This window comes from Haemaphysalis longicornis, unplaced genomic scaffold (assembly GCF_048455015.1).
Source record: "Haemaphysalis longicornis isolate Haplotype H1 unplaced genomic scaffold, Haemaphysalis longicornis Haplotype H1 scaffold_7, whole genome shotgun sequence".
Lineage (NCBI taxonomy): Eukaryota > Metazoa > Arthropoda > Arachnida > Ixodida > Ixodidae > Haemaphysalis > Haemaphysalis longicornis.
Window position 1 is genome coordinate 4,150,200 of NW_027526422.1, and position 18,738 is coordinate 4,168,937.

General features: G+C 53.4%; 1 long non-coding RNA gene across 1 annotated transcript in view; it reads right to left on the reverse strand.

The window, feature by feature from the left end:
• Positions 1-2,650: 2,650 nt before the first annotated feature.
• Positions 2,651-18,738, reverse strand: part of LOC144144330 (uncharacterized) — a 32,890-nt gene continuing 16,802 nt past the window's right edge. Inside the window, exon 2 of the long non-coding RNA XR_013317218.1 lies at positions 2,651-3,005. This is a non-coding gene — a long non-coding RNA (uncharacterized LOC144144330). The remainder of the gene's footprint in view (positions 3,006-18,738) is intronic.

The window sequence follows — 18,738 nt, forward strand, 5'->3', positions numbered from 1 at the left end:
ACGGTGCTCACCGGTCTCCGTGGTTCCGCGCTGAAGAAGCGAGCAGAAGTGATTTCCCACGCCGCCTTCATGGGCATACCGCGGACATCTTTACCTGACAGTATTAGAAACCAGTTCCAATCTAATGCTGTCTGGTAAGATGTTGACGGCGCCTCGATTGGGGCCAGAGGTCTTCTTCCTCGGCGGCTCAGCACACCTCCTCCGCCGTCTGCCTCGTCTTCCGCTCGGCCTAGACAGGAGAGGCTCGCAAAATGCATCCCACTCTTATTCTAGCATCCCGGAATGGTTCTGGGCGCGTTCGCGGCCGCGGGATCACGGGGAGAGAGGAGGCCTCGATTCCCCTCCGCTCCCCTTGGGTGGGAGAGAGGAAAGCACTGTCCGTCTCGTCGACCACACCGCCGCTCGTACGCGCGCGTTACGCTTCAACTTGCTGCACCTGAAAAGTGCTGCTGCAAAGCCTCAAACAAAAAACAAATCAAAGCCGTCGGCTTAGACTTCGAAGCGGTGCGTCCATTCTCTCTAAATAACTGTAGGCTAGGTCAGAAGAGGGCCGGGACCACAAAAACCTTCGTTACATGTAAGTATGCTGTGCACTCGACGGGCTACAAGGCGAATCAACTGACGGACGCGGCAAGAAAACATCCTTCCGTGGTGCCGCATTTTAATGATAGCCGCGCGCCTGTTAGTACCCCTACGGCACATTCACGGTGTTTGCGACCACACGTGCACTGGAAACTAGTGAAAACGCATCGTCAAAACTACTGAACACGTGCGCTTCTTGTGTACTTGACCCTTCTATACCGCGATCGCGAATTGATCCGCAGACCGTTTCGAAGGCAAAAAAATATATATCTGCGTCACACACGTTAAAAAGGGAAGGTGGCCGCCGGCACACAGTCGACACTGAACTCTGATGTCTCGTATCATACTGCGACGAACAGTGCACGGTCCTTGCTGCTAGTGCGTTAATGGGCTGTGTATACACCAAGATGTCCAATAAAACAAATCAACTCAGGCGGTCGCCGTATACATGTTGGTACCCCGTGCAGCGCACCAGTGGCGACTCAGCGAGCATTTCGATTGGGCGGTTCGCGTTGATCGCGCGTGCGATAGAGAAGAACGCGGCACGCATAACATAAGTTGCCCCGCAACCAGCCCTCTTAGGAGTGCGTGCCTGTCGGCCAGCATCGAGCTGCGGGCGCATGCAGCACTGCCCCGCGCACGGCGGCTATATTTGTCCGCTGAAACCGTGGTTCGCGGCGATTACAACGAGAGCGCGGGCAGCCCCATCAAACTGACGCCGGTCACGAAAAGGCCGACGCGAGGACAAGTGCGGCTCGCCTGCCGCTCACCCGCACTGTCTTCTCCTCGTCGGACCTATTTGCGGCGTTCCCTGTTCGGGGCTAAGTTTCAAGTCCGTGTCACGCAGACTCGCGACAGCCTGAGCACCTGCCGGCCCGCAGCGCGTGCGCACGGACATGTCTTGTTCCGCTGCGGGAAAAAAGGAGAGGTACACGGGCCACATCGGATTTTGTGGGCGTCGAGAAACTTCATCTGGCTCGTGGCTGTGCCCGTCTATGTTTCGTTCGTTGTTTTTCTGCTGTGTGGTCATGTCAGGCGGCACAGCATCACGCGTGGCGATTCCGTACGAGGCGGATAGTCCACACTCGAAGTCCTTGAAACATATTTTACGCGGATGTCGGAAGGCTTCTCCACTGACATCTCTGTCGTAGGTCCTCCTTCAGCGCTTTCGAAGGTCGACTTTTCTTTTCACGGCAAGAACAAAGTATTACCCGCGGTCCCACCGCCGACGACCGGCGTCGCTGTACCGTGACTGGCTGCTTCTTGCGCGAGAGAAGCGTCCGATCGGACGAAGAGGAACTAGAGGGAAACTTAATACTGTTCGATCCATGATGGGATGAAGACCACAACAAGGTTACGGCAAACAAGGTTACGATAAAGATTCCAACATGAGAAGTCACTACCACAACGTAACAGGTGCCGACCATCGTCCGTTCGTACGCGCCGCAACGTAACTGTGGCCTAGAAACAAACGTATGAAGTCTAGCTGCGCCAAATATTCGCCACGAGACACACTTCGAGAAGTGGTGCGCATGCGCCGAAGGTTCCCAGCTGTTCGGCTGGTCGGCATCTTCGCGACGCGTCTCAACCCCCACTGCACTAGGGCCGGCCGCTTGGCGTGCACTCGAGGGATTCGTGCCACGCAACTGAGGCGTCCCGTGCAACAACAGCCGATGATCACAAACGGTCTCGGAAGCTCTGCACGTCCAAGTAAAAGAAGCCAGGCCAGCTTTTTCACCAACCGCGAGTGCAATCTTTTCTCGGGGTGATGGCGGCGGATAGGGTTGGTGGAGGTAGACACGTGGCTTGCTTTAGAAGCCAATTCTCTGTGCGCCTCAAGTCGCCCGTACGCCAGCTTCACGCACACCTTTCGTTCGAGGCTTTCCCGCACAGCCCTAGAGCTTTGCAAGAAAGCGCTTATACGAACGCACGGCACGCGGAGAAACGACAGGCGCGTCTTGCGGCAAAGCCATCTTTGTGCGTAGCAAAAAGGTGACAACACGAAAGGGGACAGCAAAAGTATTAGGCACCTCTGAATGAAAGGCGTGAACCGCACTCACCGAGAAAGACCAGGGGGGTTACGATGAGATGTTTAAAAAGAAACAGCAGGGAAACAGAAACAGCCCGAACGACAAACAAGGAAGCAAAGCAGGCAGAAGCGAACTTGGAGGGTGAAAATACGAATAACAATTGTCGGTAGGGATGTTCAGGGCAGAGAAATTTGATATCAGAAAGAAAAATTTCTATCCTGTGGCAGTGCTTTGCTCCTTGGGGCTAGTGCAGGTTGCTTAAAAGCAGGAAGCGTTGTGGGAGCTGTACTCGAGATGACAGTCTGTGCAAAAGAAACACAAACGGTTCAGCAAACAAAAAAGTGTCTCACCTCGCAAAAAGGCGTCGTTTTCCGGCCAAGGAAATGGTCGCCACTGTAAAGAGTAAATAAAAGACATCGGAGTTCGCATGGGATTTGTATCGGGGTCTCCGCACGGGCCGCCCCGTGCGCTGCCACTGCGCTATTTACGCATGCTGCCAACGATGAAATGTATGTGTTGATAATTACACACTAAACTTTTTCGCACCCTTTTTGGCCATAAACGGTGTAGCATAAGTGTGAAAAGGGTGTTGGGAGGCCATTAACCATTTTTCATTGATATCAACAACCTTCCTCGTAGCTCTACAGCCTTTTCGTGTGGGAAAAAGGGTGTTGTTGACCAACTTCAACAACCTTGGTGTTGAAAGGGTGTGGAAAAGGTGTTTAGCTGTTGAGTTGATTAATTAAGGCCATGCATGCATGTATAATTGCACCGAGAAGTACAAGACATACCCTCCCACCTTGTGAGACATGTTCGAAAGCACAAAAAATTGTTAGTCTGCAATGATCGCTCGTTTCTGTATACAGTGCGCCTTATGGCCCAAGCTTAGCTTTGGCACGCGAAACGTCAATTGGAACTTTTTAAATTAGAAGACTATATATACACACTAAACATTTTTACGACCTCATTGCCTAAAAGAGGTGTAGCATAAGTGTAATAAGGGCGTTGGGAAGACATTACGCCCTTTTTTCTTAGGTTCTTTGTAGCCTTACACTCTTTTTGTGCGGCGAAAACGGCGTTGACCGACTGCAACACCCTTGGCTTTCTGCAGGGCGTTCAAAGGGTGTGAAATAATGTTAAGTTGCAAAACAAAACAAAAAACAAACAAACAAAAAAAAACCAGCAGAGCAGGGACCTAGGTTCTTCCGGCGTTGCTAAATTTTGCTAGGCTTTGCTAAGTTTTGTTAAATTTTGCGATGTTCTTGCTGGGTTAGGCTAAGTGCTGAGGGCCGAGCCTAAGTTTAGCCAGATTTTGCAAGGCTGTTCCAGTGTGCCCCCCACACTGACAGCGGATCCAAGGTGCAAACAAGCTAGGTCGACAACCCCGCTCCGCTGTTTCTCGAGCCTTGCACCGCCATTTTTGTTTTGCGTTTTATCATCCGAGAAAGACTTAAAACGGTATAGTAAGAGGTACGCAAGCGCATGCACCTTTTGTGCTCACGCTCGAACAGGCTCGAAATTCAGCTCCACTGTTACAATACCTACGTGGTGGTGCACCCTTTACAGGAGGTGCAGTTCTTTTTCTTGGTATTTGCTTTTTTTTTTTGCTAACGCCACCGAACCTAGCTCAAGCTTAAACATTCCGCTGGTAATAAATTATTCCAATTCATATTTTTTTAAGCATAATGAGCTACAAGACATCCCCCCGCTTGCAGAAAATGTTCAGACACGAGGCCTCCAGTGCGCACCCGAAAAATCGGCTTTGCTAACGCTCCACTCCCAGCCTTCTCACAAATCTGCTCGAGGTATACCTGAACCTCAACTGGCCATTGCAGGGCAGCCAGTCCTCGGGTCTCACAATACCCAAAAACGGGTCTGGACTGCACACAATTTCCCCTCTGCATAAAACCCTGTCGCAACTGATGCACCTTCTGCAACGCATCTCCCACCGCCGTCGAGGCCTTAAAGAGCACGATACCCTACAGATAGTGCAAGCTTTGCTTATTAGCCGCATTACCTACGGGACCCCGTACCTCGCTCTTAAAACAACAGAAAAGGCTCGGCTCAACACAATGATTCGTCAAGCGTACAAAACTGCGCTTGACCTACCCACTGCTACTGCGACCCACAAACTACTCGCCTTGGGAGTTCACAACACGTGGGAGGAGCTGCAAGAAGCCCATCATTCAGCTCAACTACGGCGCCTGCAATTGACTCCCACTGGTCGACAGGTCCTTACAGCATTAGGACTCCGTCCGATACCCCTGAGGGAACAAAAACAACGCATTCCTCTAGCCCTGCGAGATGGCATCCGGGTGGCCCCGATTCCTCGCAATATGCACGCCAACTACCACCTTGGCCGCCGGGCTGCCCGTGCTCGAGCCCTGACTGCGCGATACGGCGAAGACCCCAGCGCCGTACATACAGATGCTACCCCCTACCCTGGGCGCGCCGGCCACGTAGCCTGCGTAGTTACTCATACTGGCCAATGCGTCACTGCCGCCACTACTACCACAAGCTCAATCGATGTCGCCGAAGAAATAGCCATTGCCCTGGCCGCCATTTCCCGCCCTGACCAAGTAACCATCCTCACCGATTCGCAGACAGCCTGCCGAAATTACCAAATTGGCCGAATTTCTTCATCAGCACTTCACATCCTCAAAAACTGCTCAACGACCCCTGACATCCGCATCGTCTGGGCTCCTGGACACGCCGCCATCCCCGGCAATGAAGAGGCTCACGCCGCGGCTCGCGATATGATACACCGAGCCATTGCCGACGGTGGCCAATGTTTACCCCCTCACGATCAACCCCACCCACTCAGTGGCTACACGGAGATTCTCGCGCATTACCGGCAAACTCGCCGTCGTCTCCCACCACCACACTGGCGCCTCTCCAGAGAGGACGCTACAACTTGGCGGCGGCTCCAAACGAATACCTATTCACATCCCACCCGCCTCCACCTCATCTTCCCCACCCAACACTCTTCCGTCTGTGCTCACTGTCCCCAGCCTGGCACCCTCTACCACATCATATGGGAGTGCCAACGAACTCCAGACTTGCCCCCCCTTTCCAACCCAACCTTCGAGCAGTGGAGGGCTTCCCTGGCCAGCCCGGACCCGGATATCCAGCTTAAGTTGGTGACCCGAGCACGGACGGCCAGCCGAAGTCAAGGCATCCCGGACTAGGGACGCCTTCCACGGGGCGACGCCCACACATCAGCCTCTGCTGGAGAAATAAAATCTCTCTCTCTCTCTCTCTCTCTCTCTCTCTCTCTCTCTCTCTCTCTCTCTCTCTCTCTCTCTCTCTCTCTCTCTCTCTCTCTCTCTCTCTCTCTCTCTCTCTCTCTCAGTCCACCCGTGTAAACGGGTATAAAATACCTCCAAACTTGGAGGTCTCTTACACCCTCTTTCTGCGTTGGCGGTCTTTCACGCCCTTTTTCTTAGTTTCCAACACCCTAATTTGTAGGTTTTCACCCCTGTGGGAAAAAGGGTGTAAAAATAATAAACACCCTTTTTGAAAGGTACTGAAAGGGTGTGGAATATGTGTTTGGTATTTAATTAAATTTCATAACTTATTGAACACAATAACCACCTCACGATTAAAACGTTTGAAAATCCGCATACTGGCGTGTATATGTTCACATTAAAATGAATAATTCCAGAATTAGCGCTATAATATCTGATTTTTGCGACAAGCCCACTGACTCTATCAGAGGACATTCCTCTGCTGGCTATAAAAGCCAGAAGAGCAGATGCATTTCTAAGTATGCACTCGCTCTGTTGGTTTTCTTGCTCAATCATTTTGTGGTCCAAGTGCGACTTGTCCGTGTTGAATGCGTCTCATGCTGGGCGCTCAGCCGCTCCACATTGTCGCGCGTATAGCTGCGCTTAAGCTCACGCCCTTATTGTGGGGTGTTAAGCAACCTCACGCCCTTTTTTATGGTGTTCACAAGAACACCCTTTTTTCGTTCATAGAGCCTTTTTTAACCAAAACACTTTTAAAAGTGTGCGCCATGGGACAAGATCTTTACACCCGTTTCGGCCAAAAAGGGTGTACAAATATTTAGTGCGCACCGCGTAGCCAGAGAGGAAGGTCCACCAGCAGGCGTAAATTATCTCGCCCAGGGCCGGACGCCGGAACGCCTGCTGGTGTAGGGGAGGTGGGATGGGCAGGAAAGAGCAGGGGGATAGCAGAGAAGGTTACCGTGGAACGCACAGAGAAAACAAGGAGTTACACATTTGTGCAAAGCACGAATTCATGTAGACGAACACTAGAAACTAAACGTGAAGGCACAGATCACAATGGTGTATATGAAACAAAAGTTTGTTCTTCGCGAAACAGACCCACTTGGGGGATTGGCCAAAAATCGGGAGATTTTAGTGGCTTGTACAGTCGCGCTTCACAAAACTATGGATTGGAAACGCAAAAGTTATTGAACACCTGAAGGTGACGGCACGTGACAGGAACAGGTGCACGCCGGCCGGGCAGAACAGGGAAGCCGTGGCGTGCGCCAGTCCTCCTCTCGCTGATGTAGTTCGCGCCGCAGGACGAAGAAACGAAAGCGAAGAAAGGTCGCGAACACGGCGTAGTAGGAAGGAAGCAGGTAGAAGTAATTCGCGCCAAAAGAAACGAGAGCCCAGAAAGGGACGCAAATACGGTGTAGCAGAAAATATGGCAAGTATCGCCAGGCCTTTGCCTTGAAAGCACATAAGCAGACGTAGGTGCTCCGAGAATTTCTGTGGGAATGTGATTTTATCCATCCAATTCATATCAGGGCAATATTCACCTTCCCGAAGCCCCGGGGTTTAAACGTGCCACACACAAAGTGAACTACGGGGCTGCAGAAACTTGATCGGCACAAAGGATTGAGCGTCGTTGGTCCAGCATGCTTTCGCAGTTGGGGTCCAGTTACGGCGTGCGCTGAATGTCAGCCACAATAATTATCTTGGAAGGTAGCAGTGGCTGAAAGAAGGCGGAAATTCTGGTGCTTGAAGAGAAGAGGGAATGTAGCGCGTACGGCTGCAGCTAGCTACCACCTGCGACGGACGAAGTGTAATTAGGGCCCGCCGCTGCTCGGAGCGTTGAAATTGTGAGCAGCAGTACAACATGGCTGCACGTCAGCTATAGTGAGATGAAACATCTCACCGCTAATGCCACGATAAATATGTAAGTAAATAAATAAATATTTCACAGCAAGGAGTCGAGGGAGGCGGTCTTCCGAGAAGGGCTTTGACGAGGGCTCAGGGGACGACGTGAAATGTTTTTGCAGACATACTGGCCGCAACATATTCAGCGTCGACCAAAAAAAAAAAATGAAATGCAAGTTTGACGCGCCGGAGGAGCACGTGGACAACAAAGCACGCCAAAGCACTCATGAGAGTCGAACGGTGAGCGCGCGCGTCACGCAAGCCGTGGTAAGAACGGCGACAAAAGGACAAATTGGCAGTGACGACAAGACCGGTATGCTGCTCTCGAGGTGCGAGTCAACGAAGAGATTCCAGCACAATGTATCCCCGCCGCTGAGCGACGTCGAGTGACCAAATCGCACCGCGTTGTTATTCCGTGCACCCAGCGGTGCGCTGCCCCAAATGAGCACTGCAGGTACACTGTACTGCAGGGGCAGCGGCAGCGTTGCCAGATTGAAAATACCCATCGACACCATCTGTTGACCCAAATTTCACCAGATTTCACCAGCACTAAATACAGCCACTATTACATTGTTTTGGATCCTTCACGTCTTCTGTGCATGCAATTCTCAAAAACACAGCCTTTTGATATGGCGTTTTGGTTGCTTATGGCAATCCATCCAGCCTACCCAGGGTAGTTTCAAACGAAGTGAAATATTACTTCGTATTCATATACATCGCAGTACCTGTCTAAGGAACCCTTGCACGCTCGCAGAGCAGGTTACTGCGCATCCAATTCAGTTGTCGCTATGCTTTTTCACCTATATTGAAACACAAGACCTGGTACAACGTAAATTTCTCTTTAGTTAGTATGTGAGGATTTAATATTGCACGATTTTTTTAATAATAAACATGCCATACAAAACTTATGTAGCTGTAACCATTTAGAGAGGGAACCTCAGGACGCTTTTGGGTACACGCCCTCCATTAAACAATTCGGAGGTTGTGGTTCATTGTAGTGTATTTGAAATGCAAAATGCACCATTTGAGCTTTTGTTACTTTCAAGCAGTATAGTGAAAACCCAATATACTTATCAAGCACATTAGAACACGCATGCTCAGACAGTTCAGCGGCTTTTGGTGTTTATATGCTGAAAAAGCTTTCATTCAAGAAATAAAACAGTCTAGTTCAAAGAAACAACACGCTTTTTTCACCAGTTTTCACCAGATATTGTCTGGTGTAGCCGTATTGGTACCTCAACACCAGTAGCCCCCGAATTTCACCAGAGTTTCACAATCTGGTGCCGTATTTCACCATCTGGCAACGCTGGGCAGCGGGCTGCCAGCGGCGATCATCGGCCGTTGGCGCGTCCGGGCATGCGGCGGCGGCGGCGCAGCGGAAGGGAAACGCCCCGACTCTCCGCGAGCGCGCTCGAGGGTGCCAACTTTGTAGCCGTGAGGTGTGCGGCGCGGAATTCCCGATCCGGCCTCGCCTTCGGCCTCCGTACGTATAATGAGCTCATCCAGGTGCCACGCGAAGAACATGTCGCGTCCTCGAAGGCCCTCCGTTTGAGCGCGGTGTCGTCACGCTGCCGCGATGCGAAGAAAAAGCGCCGCTCTTCAGTTACCTCGGGGTTCTTGTTGGTGTTGTGCAGGGATGCGTGCTCGCCGGCGGCCTTCGGTCTCCTTCGGAATGCGCAGCTTGCGGTCGCAATCGCGAGCTGTGTGCACCTTTTGCGCGCTCTCTTTAGTCGACCCATATTCGGTAGACTCCCGCCCGGGCGAACTCGAAGGGGCCACGGAAATGCGTCCGCATTATCAAAAATACTGTGGACGTCTCAAGAGAGCTAAGCTGTTCTCGGTCTTAACACTGTGGAGTTCGTCTCCTCGACCTCTCAATTATACGTACAGGGTGTCTCAGCTATTACGCACCAAGATTTTAAAAAAGATCAGTGGCGTTATTCAAAGGACACATAGTGCAAAATATTTGCAGCACTGTGGAGAAGTGGACAGTAATTTTCTCGTTAACGAGACTTAATTAATTAACTGTAATTAATTAACCGAATAAAACTGAACTTAATTAACTGAATAAAACAAAGAAAAGAAAGAAAAAGAAATCGCGGCCGAGTTTGTGCCTTATCTGCCACACGCGCCCCGCGAAACTTGCTGTTGCTGCTCCTGCCTTGCATGCCATTATCAAAGTGATGGGCTGTCTCTTCGGGTGGGTTACAGGCGAAGCAGTTGCTTTCAATCAGCTTAATTGGGTGCGCTGCTTTATGAGGCGGGCGGGAGCGCCGTCACGTGGTATTTTTCATATTTCGCGGGTTTTCTTTATCAGTAAGAATAAATGAACACGCAATTAGTTCGTCGCTGGAAATACCGCAGTTAGATGCCCCTCGTGGGTACCTAAAAGTGCCTCATTGACACTTCACTGATTAGGACAGTAATTGTCTAGTTAGATAATTAATTACAATTAATTAGTGAAATATCATTAACGAAAAAATTACTGTCCGCTTCTCCACAGTACTGCAAACATTACGCACTAGGTTTTCTTCGAGTTTGCCCATTGCCCTTTTTTAAACCTTGGTGCATGTAGCTGGCACACCCTGTGTGTGTGTGTGTGTGTGTGTGTGTGTGTGTGTGTGTGTGTGTGTGTGTGTGTGTGTGTGTGTGTGTGTGTGTGTGTGTGTGTGTGTGTGTGTGTGTGTGTGTGTGTGTGCGTGTGTGTGCGTGCGCGCGCGCGTGTGCGCGCGCGCGAGAGAGAGAGAGAGAGAGAGAGAGAGAGAGAGAGAGAGAGAGAGAGAGAGAGAGAGAGAGAGAGAGAGAGAGAGAGAGAGAGAGAGAGAGAGAGAGAGAGAGAGTAGAAAAATTAAAGCCGTTCCGCTCAATGGGAAAGCTGTCGGAAGGGCAGAGCAGTGATTCGCCGTATTAGCGCCGTTATCCGCTCAATGCCACCAACCAATGCAAATCAAATTTTCCCCCTTCGCAGTGCTCGCGCGCCCCCTGCCTGAAACTGCGCCAGCGGGAGTTCTGTTCTTTTTGTGAAGCATAGGACGCAGTACTATCTTACAAGACCACGAATCCCCCGGCACCAAGCGGCACAAAACACAAGTCCGCATTGACTGGGTGCCGGGCCATGAACCCCCTTCCTCGGGCGATCAGGCGGCCCACGAGGTCGCACAGGAGAGCGCACATTTACAACCTCCACTGGCGCCTGAGGAAGTGCCGACACGGTCGCCTACGCCCCATGGCGATGCGATTCCACCGGTATGAGAAGGACGCAAGAGACCGGCTGAGAAACAGAACTCCAGCAGGATATTTGAGCGCTTGACCACCGCCACCACGCTCCAGTGAAACCTTTGTCAACTAATTTCTCCCCGACGCAGCCTACACAACTGAAATGCATCGTAAATGGTACACTCCCCATTTGCCTACAAAATGTTCATACTGTCACACAAGTACCTCAGCAAACCTCACTGATCTCGTGTGCTCATGTCCGACTATTGCCAAACACCGAACATTCGCGGCACCACAACTGCACCCTGATCCCCAGCAACTTGACACACAATTAATCCACCAAGCAGCACTTTATTCTCTAAAGAGCGGGCCATGGCACGAGTTGTCTGAGCGGAGACCTCACCGTTCCTACTCACGCCTGGCCCACCACCACCAGTCGTGAAGCGTGAAGCTGAAAATAACTGAGCCCTCGTAAGCGTGAGCAAGAAGTGACGCGGTGAAATCCCAGAACCGCGCCGCTGCCCCCGTGCTTTTACTACCCTCTCCCCTTTCCCTTCCCCTCTTTACACCAGCGGTCTCCCGTTTCAATAAAACTTGTGCTATACTACTACTTTTCCTCCCGCGCGTGCAGGCATTGCACTGCCACTTTTTTTTTTTTCGGTTACTATCGCAAAAACCAACACAATGAGCGTTCCTAACTAAATGAACGCGGGCGCTGCTGGTTAATTACGTATATTTTGACTCAAATGTACCTATTTTTCTGTGCGCTAAACAACAGGGGTATGTAGAACAAGCACCAGCGGTTCACGAGTTTCGAATGCTTATGACTATATAAACCGCTTGGCTTTCGAAGCCTCTGGGTTACGCCGCGACGACGGCGGCTACGACGGAACGCCGGCTTACCTGGGTCCAGCGAGCGAGCTACGACCACTAGACGCGGCCCTAAAGTGCTCTGCACTTAAAAGCAGCCTGCGGCAGCGAACTTTGCTTGATACTGCAGATGACTCGAAAAGGTTAAGCGCGCACGCACACAGACACGGTGAACTGACTCGAACAGCGGCTTCTAAGAACGCGGAACATTCACAGAGCGTGGTCCAAACCTCAGCTTGAGGTGTGTGTCATCATTACCCAAACGCGCATCGCCCCACAGAAAGTCGCGGAACGAAATCACACGCACGGCAGGTCTGATGTGCACAGAAATTAAGGCACTGCCGAGAACTCGCAAACATCTATTCCCTCAGACAAACGAGACAAAGCTATATACGTTATCAGCGAGAACGCACTGACTACTCGGCTGGCCCAGACTAGGGGCGATTACTTGCAACGACCGGTTGGAGACATCGCCAGATTTCAGCCCAGCCTTCAACTGCTATATGCTTCGTGAAGTTCGAAGCCTTCTTCTATGTTTCAAGTTGGAGGCTCGAAGCACGCGTACAAAAGTGACACAGGTAATCTAGCCAGCTTAGCACAGGACAGCAAGGGGCACTCATTCCCGCCAGCGTCCCCCAACACACGCACGCCCACGCGACCTGCACTCACGTGTTGCTGCAGGCAGCAGTAGCAGCAGCAGAATTCACCCCGCGGCAGAAGAGGAAGGGCCAGTTTGTGACCGCGGGGGGCGTCGTTGCTGTTTTGTTTCGCGGTGCCGCCGCGGCCTGGAGGGCGTTTTCAGGCGGCGGCCCCTCTATTCTCGGAGGGAGAGGGCGGCGACGCACGCGTGTCCCTTGACTCAGCGGCTCGGAATTAGCTCGCGCGACAACGACGACGAGAGCCCAAGGTCTGGATCCGGCTCGCCGTCACGGCGGCCTCGGCCGCAATCCCGGCCCCCAAGCAAGCTGTCGCCGCCGGCGCAGGAATCGGCGACCAAGCTCGGTCTCCAAACGGATACCGCAAATGTCAGCCCCGGTTTTCAAAGCCACAAAAACATGTCCTCCATCCAGACCGAGTACAAGCCACAGGGAGCCATGCGCAAGGTTTGCCCGGACGCATGTAACCCAATCGAACGAGTTTTAATGCCTGCCCAGTGCAAAAGACGGCTGTGCAGCAGTGGGGAAAAGCGACGCGGGCAGCCGGCTCCGACGTCGGGTGTGACGGTCAGAGGTGCACAAGCTCGTCCTCGACGCCGTCGGGTGCAGTTTTCCACTCAAGTCGGACGTTAGCCTTCGGCTCTATTTCGTTGTGAAGCGGTATAGCTTGAGGGAAGTCCGAAGGGAACGAAGAAGGCAGAACTGAGAAACCAGCGACTGCTAAACCAACTCGGCTACGGAGCGTGCACCTTATTGCGCCTCCATATGTCTAGCCCGCTTGCTTCGTATGGGTACGACCTGCCTATGTCGCTCTTTATATTGTCCTATGCTGGCAATTGGCAGACCATGGCGTTGCACATTTTCCATGTTTTGCGCCAAATACCGATCGAACCAATGCAGGGTGCGATTCTGCGCCGAGCAGCTCGGATCCGGAACAACAGCGAGCTCTGGTTCAACAGTCCTTGGATTCGGGCTCGTGGCCTCCTGCGGCTAAGGAGGCTCTTCCCGTTTTGCTTAAACGCGCTTCTCTCGCGACGCCTCTTCTTCCCTTTGTGAGCACCTTCTATCGTTCACCTGGCACTCGTAATTTCGCACACCATCATACCGCTGACTTCGTTACGTCAACGCCTGTTTCGAATTCTCGGCCACGTTTCACACGGTTTGGGTTCCTGATGGCCGCGCAGGCATGGACGGCAAACGCGCTCAGCCGAGCAACCTTTCCGGGTCCACCCGTGTCCTGGCCAACCCTGTACCACCCGCCGACGGTTCGCTTCCCACCGTTATCGCCTACACCCACAGTTCCTGTCTGACTCGTGATATTGCGTGCCTCATTCGGCAGGCTCAAACTTCTTCACTGCCCTCCCATCACATCACCCTTCCTGTCCCACCTGTGCTTCCTACCCATCCATTGCTCACTCTCATTGGGAATGCAGCCCACCATCTCTTCATCCCTCGCCTCCATCACTCCCCCGCCGACAGCGAACATCCAGGCTTCCCCGGAAGCTCTCTATGAACACGTGCTCCGGATCCGCACGGGCATTCTGCAGTACTACGGCGACCCGGTGAATTGAAGACTGCAATCGGGACCGGGACCTAGGTTCTGGGGGCAAGAACGTTTGTTCTCTCTCTCTTGCTGTTTACAATGTCGTACCAGTCCCTGTGCATACTACGAAACTCTCTATTAATGCGAAGACATTAAATGGCCCATTGGACGAAAGGGCCAGCGCACAGCGTCTGCACCAACAAGACGGCGCTCCTAAACCTCGACGCGTTCAGCCTTGCGTGGCAGAGTACGTGCCGTGCCACTATGGAGTCTGAAGCACAGTGGCTGAAACCTCGGCAGGAGCGAAAGGCAAAGCTCGAAAACATTACTCGCATCGCGAAACTCGAAGGAGCACTAATTATGTGTTCTCATGCACAACTCACACGAAGTGCTCAGGTGTCCTGGAAAGGCAGCGCGGACCGGACCGGAAAGTTTACTCACTCACTCCCCCTACCCGTTTTCTATCCCTCTTGACATCTGCGTGAGTAGTGAAATAACCCACAAAATTCTACTGCACAGTAGTATAGTAGCAGCTGAAATTCATTCTCTCGGTGGAGGCCTGGGAGGTTTGGACAGTCCCAGATCAGGTACTCTGCCGTTGCCGGCCTGCTGCGTATTTGGAGTTACCCTGGCTGTTCTTGGTCGTCCCTCTCGATCAGCGGAGCCACGACTTGGGGCCCGCGATACATTAAGGCGGACTCGCCTGGTCACATTCCTGTGGGATTTATTAATTCGTGACCCACGCGCCTAAAAAGAAACATCGTGTATACCGACACGAAAGGCAGAGATTATCCTAACGGCCTAGTTTGCTTCTATGTCACTCCCTTACTGAGATAAAAAATAATCAAGAAACGCATTTTGGTTTAACCAGTTTTCACCAGATGGCGCAATCTGTCTAGCAAGCAGGAGTTTTACTTTTTTTATTTCAGTACAGAAGTGACACGCTTAGCAAGTTGGGACCATTGACTAGTATTTGCAAAGATTTCCGTATTGGCGCACGACGTGTTTTAAGTCCGTAGGTCACCGAGTCCCGTAGGAATGTCAACAGGTGAGTCCCCCTCATGCGCGCATCCCTTGCAGTGTTGTTGGAAGGTGCAGTGCAGTTGCTCGTACGGCCTATGTACCGACCATCGTTCGTGGTGGGCGCGGCCCGGTTGAAGCACGCGCAGCCCTGTGAGCCCTGGAGAGGTCTGTCCATGTGCGGAAATGGCGGGGACAGGATAGGATTACCAGCAGCGTCACTGAAAGGGGTCGGGAAGGCAAAATACAGGTTTGGCCCATCGGAAAGACTGTTTTGTCCCGATAACAATGGCAGCGATTTTGTCGCAATCTCCGAACAAATAATGGAGAAATTAAACGAAGCATGTGAAGCAGTGGCGACTCCTTGGATGCCGCCAGAGCATTTTGTTTGGGCGGTTGGCGGCCGCCCACCTAACGAACATCGCTAAGACACATGACTGGACGAGGGCCTCAGGTTCTGTTCGATCGCGTCACTGAATGCTAACGTATACAGCTAACATGCTGACAATTATGGGCATTCTAGACTAAACAGTCCCGGACAGCCCGCGGACTATCCAGGTCTGTTTAATCGAGGTGAGGGCAGTCCGAGGCCTGCCCTCGGAATGCCCGCGGCTACGTAGGAATACATTAAAAATAGGGCGCCCGATTGCATCCCGGGCAGTCCGGTACTAACATTCGAGGAGGACCTGAGTTTTTAGTGCTGTACCATACGACGTCACTCCTACCCGTCGCAAGTCACTAGAGCGGGGAATTTGAATGTTTGTCAATACTTATTTAGCTTTTCTCAGTCAAAAAAAAAATAAAAAAACGTCTTCGTAGCTGGAATGGAGCTGAGTGGCTTACTGGAGCCCAGTTATTTCAAATTCAACGAAGCGGTATTTTGTCTTCAGCGACGGACGTTATTGGCCTCACCCCTCCCTTACTGCGGCAGGCACACAAGGCACCGAGCACGTCGGCTACACTCGCCGTTACCCGGTGCGTGACGAGGCTCTGCCCTGTCGACGGGGCGCTGAACAATAGCGTCGCGTGCGCTCGTGCGCACCTGCTGCGCAAGCAGCGGTCGGAATCGTCCGGCGCGTCAACGGAACCATAGTGGCGCCGGCGGCGCAGCGCGCGACACGGCCCGGTGTGCGGTGGGAGGCCACGCCATGCGCGCTGCTCTCGGGGAAGCACAGGCCGAGACGGGCCCGCGTGTAAAGCAGCGCCACTTATAACGAATGCACACTTGCAACGAAAGAATTCGCATGAACGGATAGAGCACGTCCACCGATTCGGCCAAGTAGTGTCAAGTTCGCTAAAAAATTGTCAATATGAAGCACGCTGGGGCACTGGAGGGTCCCCCATTTCCGACCCCTTCGGGTCATTCAAGCGGACACGAAGGGAAGAAAAATACGAGTAGGAAGCGTGCGTAGCGTGACGAGACGCCGACATCCCGAACGAGAGCTGCAGCAGTGTCGGCGCCATCTGCTATGATAGGGGTTGGCCCGGTGGGGGAGGAAACATGCCGTGGAGCGAACACCGTGCACCGAAGCACGGCTAAACAATGAAGAAGAAAAAGAACCTTTCCGGAATCGATGCTGCTACACGTCGCGGGGGAGATATAAGAGAGCCCCTGCGGAGCGTCTCAGAGCGGCATGGCTGTTGGGAAGTCACGAAGTTTCGTGGGGCCGGCCGGCCGGCACGCACGACGCGGTGGCGGCCGTTATGCGGCACGGGAGCTCGCCGCTAAAGCTGATACGCGGGCTCGTAAAGGTAAACGGAGAGAAAAGGCGGGCAAGCCAGCGTGCCGGGTGTCATCAGCGCGGCTATATCGAGAGAGCGCGCGTGTACGGAGCCTCCGAGGGATCGCGTAGTCGCGACGACGGCCGCTGGGCACGTTTCGATCGACGAAGGACCGCGCAAGGAGTGCGGGCTCATTTCTCGGCAGCTGTGGCGGTGCCGAGCGCCGCACGGGCGAGAGAGAGTTCCGCCGGGTGACCACAGCCGTTACGCGGCACCACTATGACGACACGCTGTCCGCTCGCTGCCAGCCCACCCCGAGGAAGGGGGGACTGTGAAAGAAAGGCCGCGCTATCTCGTACGCTTACGCTTTCTGTGTCAACCGCGCAAGAGCCACGATGACAGCAGATGTGCCCTGCTCGACATCGCTAACCTCGTCAGGTCACGCGGCCACGAGATACTGCGGATCTCGATGAGGAGAAAGATGAACGCGGCGATGACAGCCAAGGTCAGCGTTTACGTTACGGGGGACAGGGGCGGAAGACGGGGAACCAAAGCCGGTAGAGCGCGCCAGCACGCTGCAGGCGTCCCGTTAGGTCCAGGTACCGGGTTCCTTGTCTCCTCAGAACGTCCTCTGTGAGAGAGGTTCCCGTACGTACTGCCAGCTGTAGCATGAGTGAAGCATCGCGCGCTGTTCAGGGCGCGACCCTGGCTACACATGCTAGCGAGGCTGCAGGTGCGGGCTCGCAAGGCGGGCGAGGCTGATATGCTTCTTTTTGCCGTTTGCTTCGATGCGGCACTAAAAGCCCAAGCCCCGGCACTTGATGTCCTACACGCGGCGTCCATTTCGCGTGCGTGCGTGCGTGCGTGCTCGGGCGCGCTGCTGCTGAAGTACTCGCATGAGATCCCGGCAGCACTCGCACTCTGGCCGACCACTACTGCCCAAGGCTTCCAGCACGCATGCTCGCGCCCGCCCCTCGAAAGGGATGCGGCAGTGGCGGCACATCGCATATTCGCACCTCAGGGGTCATTCTTGCGGATTTGTCCGGTTCGAGCGGTTGTCAAAATACGGAGGAGTGCCGCTTATATGTAACAGACGCGCGTGGTGTACTTTACGGGACAGCTGACGGATCTTCCAACAGCAAGGCGAGAAATAAGGGCACAGTAGCGCTAATGGAGCCCGATGCAGAAGCGCTAATGGAGCCCGATTAATTCTTTGCACCCTCTCGGGAAGGGAAGGTGGGGAACATCGGCACTAGCAAACAAACAAGGCGGCACAGCTCATTCTACACGATTCATACTACCTAGAGCAGTTCTAAATAACACGCTGTCCGTAACGCCTGTTTGTGTTGAAGGCGGCCAATACCCGTCATCGCAGGGACAAAAAAGAGTTCGCGTACGCGACTGCGCTTGCGCGAAGCACACCAACTTGTTGAGGATGATCCCGGCGCGAGGATAGGGTGCAGGACGAATGCAAATCTTTTTCCAGAGCCCCACCTGCGGAAAAGGAGCAGGCACGCCAAAATGGGCCCCAGATGTGCGGAGGGAGAAATCATGACCTGCCGCCCGGTGCAGCCGTGGCGCTGCCCGCCGTTTCGTGCGCGGGCGGCCCACACGCGCTGCATTGCCGGCGGCGTCTGCAGAAAGGGCGGGGTGCGAGCGCGTTGCCCAAACATGGGCCCGACCGAGGACAGGGCGGCCTTTTGACACCGATTCGTCCGCACTGCCCAGACCTCCTAGCCGCCGCCGGGGTCACTCGGGCTGCAGCGAGGCCCGTGCGTTGTTTGCAGAAGAGTTCTTCCGGCGCCACACAGACCGACTTGGTGCGGGTTTGGCCTCGCAACTGCCGTCACTATCCACGGCAGGCTCGAGGGGCGTCCCAAAGGCGCGTGCGGCCACTCCGATGCGCCTGCCGATGGACGGTCTCTCAGTTCCGGTCGCGGGACTCACGT